At 42.9% G+C, this 7,500-nt stretch overlaps 1 non-coding gene and 1 pseudogene across 1 annotated transcript; both read left to right on the forward strand.

Annotated features, from left to right (window-relative positions):
* The first annotated feature begins 259 nt into the window (after positions 1-259).
* Positions 260-438, forward strand: LOC128923723 (5.8S ribosomal RNA). Its single transcript, XR_008472454.1, has one exon. It is a non-coding gene; the product is annotated as a 5.8S ribosomal RNA (ribosomal RNA).
* A 453-nt stretch (positions 439-891) lies between these two features.
* LOC128923712 (large subunit ribosomal RNA) overlaps positions 892-7,500 on the forward strand; it is a 9,314-nt pseudogene continuing 2,705 nt past the window's right edge.

Genomic DNA, 7,500 nt, shown 5'->3' on the forward strand with positions numbered 1-7,500 from the left:
AATATAAATGATAAGTTAATTTGTTCTCATTAACGTGTAATTCCTTAAAAATATATAGAAATTAAATAAAATGTAATAAAAAAGGAATTACTGTTTTTGTTGGACTAAGACATGCGCAACTTGTAAATGTTTGGGTTGAAAATTACAATTTATTGAAAGATGTTTTAAAATAATTTATATATTATATACGAAAACGAAATGTTATTCTTTCAATAAATTAAAAACTCTTGACGTTAAATTAAAATAAACAAAAAATTATCACTCTAAGCGGTGGATCACTCGGCTCATGGGTCGATGAAGAACGCAGCTAACTGTGCGTCATCGTGTGAACTGCAGGACACATGAACATCGACATTTTGAACGCATATTGCAGTCCATGCTGTTATGTACTTTAATTAATTTTAAAGTGCTGCTTGGACTACATATGGTTGAGGGTTGTAAGACTATGCTAAATTAGTTGCTTATTCTTTTAGTCAATTAAAAGAATTTAAGCACATGGTATATTACTGGATTGTATTTTTCAATCCATAATATTAATAGCATAAAAAGAAATATAGAAAATATATTCTTGAACACCTCATATTTGAACGAAATTTTATAATAAATAAGAATCTTAGTATTCCCAAAAACAATAAAATTTCAATATTATTATTTCAAATAATATATACATTTAGAGGAACGTCTAGCATAAAATATTATTTTATTCTAGGATTGCCTTAAATGTAAAAAACCAAGAAAATAATATTGTTGTTATAATGAAGTAAGTAGTACGGGATGAAAAGATTGAATATTTATTATTAAGAAAATTATATTGGTGTTAAGAAATAATTATGTATGTTTCTTTAAAATAGCAAAAAGCTAAAATATAAAATAAATATAAATATTTTTATACAACCTCAACTCATATGGGACTACCCCCTGAATTTAAGCATATTAATGAGGGGAGGAAAAGAAACTAACAAGGATTTTCTTAGTAGCGGCGAGCGAAAAGAAAATAGTTCAGCACTAAGTCACTTTGTCTATATGGCAAATGTGAGATGCAGTGTATGGAATATCTTAATATCTAGTATGAGAAATTAACGATTTAAGTCCTTCTTAAATGAGGCCATTTACCCATAGAGGGTGCCAGGCCCGTATAACGTTAATGATTACTAGAAAGATATTTCCAAAGAGTCGTGTTGCTTGATAGTGCAGCACTAAGTGGGTGGTAAACTCCATCTAAAACTAAATATAACCATGAGACCGATAGTAAACAAGTACCGTGAGGGAAAGTTGAAAAGAACTCTGAATAGAGAGTTAAATAGTACGTGAAACTGCTTAGAGGTTAAGCCCGATGAACCTGAATATCCATTATGAAAAATTCATCATTATAACTGTGATATTTATAATATTATAGTAATAGTGTGCATTTTTTTCATATAAGGACATTGTAATCTATTAACATAATAAAATATTTATCAAAAGATCATTGGTGTTAAGTTTATTCAAATTAATTTGCTTTTAGCTTATTAACATAGAATAAATACTGATGATTTGATAAAGTGTTGATAGATTTTACATATATAATGCTTAAATTCTTTTGAATTTTACAATAATATTATTATCATTGATTTTAATATTAATTGTATGCATTTATATGATTAACAATGCGAAAGATTCAGGATACCTTCGGGACCCGTCTTGAAACACGGACCAAGGAGTCTAACATATGTGCAAGTCATTGGGTTATATTAAACCTAATGGCGAAATTAACTTAACTTTTATATAATGGGATTAATTTTTAGTGAAATATTTTACTATTAATTCAATCCCGGGGCGTTCCATATAGTTATGTATAATGATAATTTATTATTATTTATACCTCTAACTGGAGCGTACCTTGAGCATATATGCTGTGACCCGAAAGATGGTGAACTATACTTGATCAGGTTGAAGTCAGGGGAAACCCTGATGGAAGACCGAAACAGTTCTGACGTGCAAATCGATTGTCAGAATTGAGTATAGGGGCGAAAGACCAATCGAACCATCTAGTAGCTGGTTCCCTCCGAAGTTTCCCTCAGGATAGCTGGTGCATTTAAATATTATGTAAAATAATCTTATCTGGTAAAGCGAATGATTAGAGGCCTTAGGGTCGAAACGACCTTAACCTATTCTCAAACTTTAAATGGGTAAGAACCTCACCTTTCTTGATATGAAGGTTGAGGTTATGATATAATGTGCCCAGTGGGCCACTTTTGGTAAGCAGAACTGGCGCTGTGGGATGAACCAAACGTAATGTTACGGTGCCCAAATTAACAACTCATGCAGATACCATGAAAGGCGTTGGTTGCTTAAAACAGCAGGACGGTGGACATGGAAGTCGTAATCCGCTAAGGAGTGTGTAACAACTCACCTGCCGAAGCAACTAGCCCTTAAAATGGATGGCGCTTAAGTTGTATACCTATACATTACCGCTAAAGTACATGATTTATAATACAATTTCGGTTGGATTATAAATTTTGAAACTTTAGTGAGTAGGAGGGTACAATGGTGTGCTTAGAAGTGTTTGGCGTAAGCCTGCATGGAGCCGCCATTGGTACAGATCTTGGTGGTAGTAGCAAATAATCGAATGAGACCTTGGAGGACTGAAGTGGAGAAGGGTTTCGTGTGAACAGTGGTTGATCACGAGTTAGTCGGTCCTAAGTTCAAGGCGAAAGCCGAAAATTTTCAAGTTTTAATGAATTGTTGAGAATATATAATTATTATGTTTTCTTCATAGTAATTAAACACTTGAATAATTTTGAACGAAAGGGAATACGGTTCCAATTCCGTAACCTGTTGAGTATCCGTTTGTTATTAAAAATGGGCCTTGTGCTCATCCTGGCAACAGGAACGACCATAAAGAAGCCGTCGAGAGGTATCGGAAGAGTTTTCTTTTCTGTTTTATAGTCGTACTACCATGGAAGTCTTTCGAAGAGAGATATGGTAGATGGACTAGAAGAGCATGACATTTACTGTTGTGTCGATATTTTCTCCTCGGACCTTGAAAATTTATGGTGGGGTTACGCAAACTTCTCAACAGGCCGTACCAATATCCGCAGCTGGTCTCCAAGGTGAAGAGTCTCTAGTCGATAGAATAATGTAGGTAAGGGAAGTCGGCAAATTAGATCCGTAACTTCGGGATAAGGATTGGCTCTGAAGATTGAGATAGTCGGGCTTGATTGGGAAGCAATACCATGGTTTATGTACTCGTTCTGGGTAAATAGAGAATTTCGGTTCTTGTTCCCCGGATAGTAGTTACGTAGCCAATTGTGGAACTTTCTTGCTAAAATTTTATAAGAATTATATCGCAAGATATATATTCTTATTTAATTATAACGATTATCAATTAACAATCAATTCAGAACTGGCACGGACTTGGGGAATCCGACTGTCTAATTAAAACAAAGCATTGTGATGGCCCTAACGGGTGTTGACACAATGTGATTTCTGCCCAGTGCTCTGAATGTCAAAGTGAAGAAATTCAAGTAAGCGCGGGTAAACGGCGGGAGTAACTATGACTCTCTTAAGGTAGCCAAATGCCTCGTCATCTAATTAGTGACGCGCATGAATGGATTAACGAGATTCCTACTGTCCCTATCTACTCAGTTGTTTGTAGAACCTCGAAGTGAACGGACGTGTTTGCGCATCATTGCGAGTTTTTAAAAGCGATTTTTAAGTATTTTTCAGTGTTTCTGAAAGTGATAAAATTTTTCGGTTTTTCCGGTCTGTCGGTAGCCTGTTGTGAAAATAGACACAGTGAGCAGGTACGTGAGGGATTATACACATCGTGTGTATTCCCAAAAGTGTGAAAGGATAGCGGCTTAGGCCATTAACGGAGTGTGTATTAGTGAACGAAGTGTGGGATTTCCCAGCAGTGCGCATAGTTAGCGGCATCTGCCATAACAAATATTGTGTACATTGCAGGTAGTGAAAGATCTGTGTTTTTGTTGTGCGCGAGTGTAGGAGAAATGCCTCCACCACGGAGGAGAGGGGCAAAAGCCCCAGCGGAGAGCGAAGACTCTGGGCCTTCAATGGTCCAGGTGGAGTCATCGACCGATGAGGACGGAGTGGGGCAACCCTCGCGGCCCCCACCCAAGAGGAAGGCGCGATTAGGTTCGCCACCACAGGCGAACTCGGGCGAGAGCGGGACGGATGGAGTACTCCAGAAGCTGGATACGGTTGCAACAAAAGCAGCCGTAGGACTGAAGGTTGCGGCGAAGGACGGAGCCAGTGGAAGCAGGCAAGGTTGCCCAAACAGCAAGGTAGGGGGCAACAAGGGGGGTAAAGGGGGTGCTATTGGGGGTGAGGGCCATGTTACGGCGATGAAAGCCGTAACAGCCCAGTTGAACGAGGTTGTGTTCGGGGCGAAAAGCCTCGAAGTCACAACGATGAAGGAACTCGTAGGGATCGCCTCTAAATATGAGGAGATTCTTATGAGTGTCCTGACGGAAAATGCTCATCTTCGTGGGCAAATTGAGGGTTTGAAGGGTGGTATTGGGACATCTTCCGTCCCTCGGAGCACAGCAGGGGCGGCTGCTGCTGCTCCCTCGGCGCCTGCCCCTCCAGCACCCGTGCTGGAGGCAATTGCGCCGACGGTGAGGAAACCAGTAGAAACCTGGTCGGTTGTGGTGAGGAGCAAGGCTCCTGTGACTTCCTCAAAGGAAGTCATAAATAAGGTTGTTAAGGAGGTGGGTCCTTCACTGGGTGTTCGCGTCCATGACGTGAAGACAATAAAGGGGGGTGGCGTAGTGATACGCACTCCCTCTGTTGCTGAGAGGGAGAAAGTGGCGAGCAACGCCAAATTCGGTGAGGTAGGGTTGGACGTTAGCGTCAATAAAAAGTTGGGGCCCAGGGTCGTGGTACAGGGAGTATACACGGAAATATCCCATGAAGAATTCATGGAGGAGCTGTTTCGGCTGAACCTTCGGGAGTTCAGCCCGGAGTCCAAAAAGACGGACGTGAGGATGGTCAGTCGCCCCTGGAAGGTGGCGACTGATGGCAGGACAAATGTTGTCCTAGAGGGTACGGACAAACTAATGTCCACCCTCCTGGATGCGGGTAGGTGCTACGTCAAGTGGTTCTCCTTCCGTGTCCGCGCGGATAGTCCCGTGACCGGCTGCTTCCGGTGCATGGGTTTTGATCACCGAGTGGCAGAATGCAGGGCCAAGACCGACGTCTGTCGGAGGTGTGGTCAGGAGGGCCACAAGGCTGCCAGTTGCGTCAATGCCCCCCATTGTCGCAACTGTGCATTTAAAGGAAGGCCAGCTGGACATCTCATGATGTCGGCTGCCTGTCCGATTTACTGTGGGGTTGTCGGACGTGCTCTCGCCAGACATTAATGGGTGAGATTTTTCAATTAAATTGCCAGAATTCTTATGCAGTTATGTGCGAGTTAGGGAGTTGCATGATAGAGGCTGGGTGCAGCATCGCCTTACTCCAGGAGCCATACGCCACCAATTTTGGAATGGTAAGTGGTCTTCCTGGGGGTTTCAGGGTCTACACGGACCTTAGGTGTAATGCTGCAATAGTTGTGACTGACCCAAGCTATGACTGCATAGTTTTGGATTCGTCACAAGAGGGTGTATGTGTTTCTGTAGAGGGGGTGTTCGGTAGACTGATTGTTGCTAGCATGTATTGTAAGTTTAGGGAACCTATAGAGCCTTATCTGCGATACATGGATAACCTACTACTCCTTGCGAGTGGTAGCCCATTTATCCTAGGGATGGATGCGAATGCCACGTCCTCGATGTGGTTTAGCAAGTTTTCTCGATGGGCGCACAGATATCGGAGCCACATTCGGGGTCGGGCATTAAGCGAATGGATGGTCGCTAACAGCCTCCACATCCTAAATGAGCCAAGCGTGTGGTACACATTTCATGGTCCTAGAGGGGGGAGCGACATTGACGTGTCCTTGATCAATGAGGCAGCAAATAGGGCGTTCAGTTTTAGGTGGGAGATTATGGGAGGGTGGGGATTGAGCGATCATAATTTGATTAAAATTATGGTTACTCCTAATTCCCCTCCCTCGACGCATGCAAGTCCATTGCGGCGATGGCGTACCTCTGGTATCGACTTGAACCAATATGGACAGTGTGTTAGGGAAGCGGTATTGGACATACCGCTTAGTGAGTTTGAAAATCTGGGGGTGGACGAGCAAATTGCTCGGTTGTACGAATTGGTCTGGGGAGTGAACGATAGGTTGTTGAAGAAATATAAGGATTTTAGGGTTAGGAAAATAAAGTGGTGGACGCAGGAATTAACCCTGAAGAGGAGGGCTGTCCGGCGATTGAGACGGAAGTTTCAACGCGCTCGGCGGTCAAATTCGGATAGGTTGGCCCAGATTAGGAACGATTTTAGTTGTGCGATGCATGAGTATAAGGCCATGCTAATTAAAATCAAAGAAGAGGAGTGGAGGGGGTTCGTTAATGAGCATAGGGATGACCCCTGGGGTCAGGTCTTAAGGATTTGTAGGGGTCGTAGGAGGGAGGACATCACTTCTCTTCGTGTTGATGACACTGTGTTATCAACATGGAGTGAGTGTGCAGGGGTTCTGTTAGGAGCATTCTTTCCTAGGGCTGAGGAGCTGGCACCTCTCGCACAAGAGGTACCGGTTCCTCCACTTGATGATGGGGAGTTGGGATATGCCTTTAGCCTGGTTAGGTCTAAACGGTCCCCAGGTCTTGATGGTTTGAACGGAGAGTTGTGTAAAAGCTTGTGGAAGTTCATTCCGGAATACTTGGAGGTCATTTACGATAAGTGCATTTGTGAGGGATATTTTCCACGTGAGTGGAAAAGTGCTAGGGTTGTTCCTCTCCTGAAGTCACCTGATAAGATTAGGAGTGATCCACGATCTTATCGGGGCATCAGTCTTCTTCCAGTGCTGGGTAAAGTACTGGAGAGGGTTATGGTGGAACGGCTTCAGGAGCTAACGCGGGATTTGAGGTCGGATAGGCAGTATGGCTTTAGGAAGGGACGTAGTGTAGAGGACGCCTGGATGTATGTTCAGCGTGCTGTCCGGGAGAATGCCAACAAATATGTCCTTGGCATATTTGTCGATTTCAAGGGGGCATTCGATTACCTAATCTGGGATCGCGTGATTCAACGACTGGAGGAACTTGGCTGTCCGGAAATTAGTCTCTGGCAGAGCTACTTTTCGGACAGAAAAGCCTCTATCGTAGGAATGAATGGTAGCGCGGACATTAGGGTAGAACGGGGCTGCCCACAGGGATCCATCTGTGGTCCATATATTTGGAACCTAATGATGGACTCTCTGCTTGGCCAACTTGAAACGCTTTGTGGTTGTTGTGCATATGCAGACGACCTTCTGCTCCTAGTTGACGGTCGTTCACGATTGGAGTTAGAACGAAAGGGTGAACGACTGTTAGGAATTGTTCACAATTGGGGTATAGGTGTGGGGGTTGACGTATCGATTGACAAGACGGTGACAATGCTCTTGAAAGGCATACTGTCATCGGCTCG

Source organism: Zeugodacus cucurbitae, unplaced genomic scaffold, assembly GCF_028554725.1.
Source record: "Zeugodacus cucurbitae isolate PBARC_wt_2022May unplaced genomic scaffold, idZeuCucr1.2 ctg00000026.1, whole genome shotgun sequence".
Lineage (NCBI taxonomy): Eukaryota > Metazoa > Arthropoda > Insecta > Diptera > Tephritidae > Zeugodacus > Zeugodacus cucurbitae.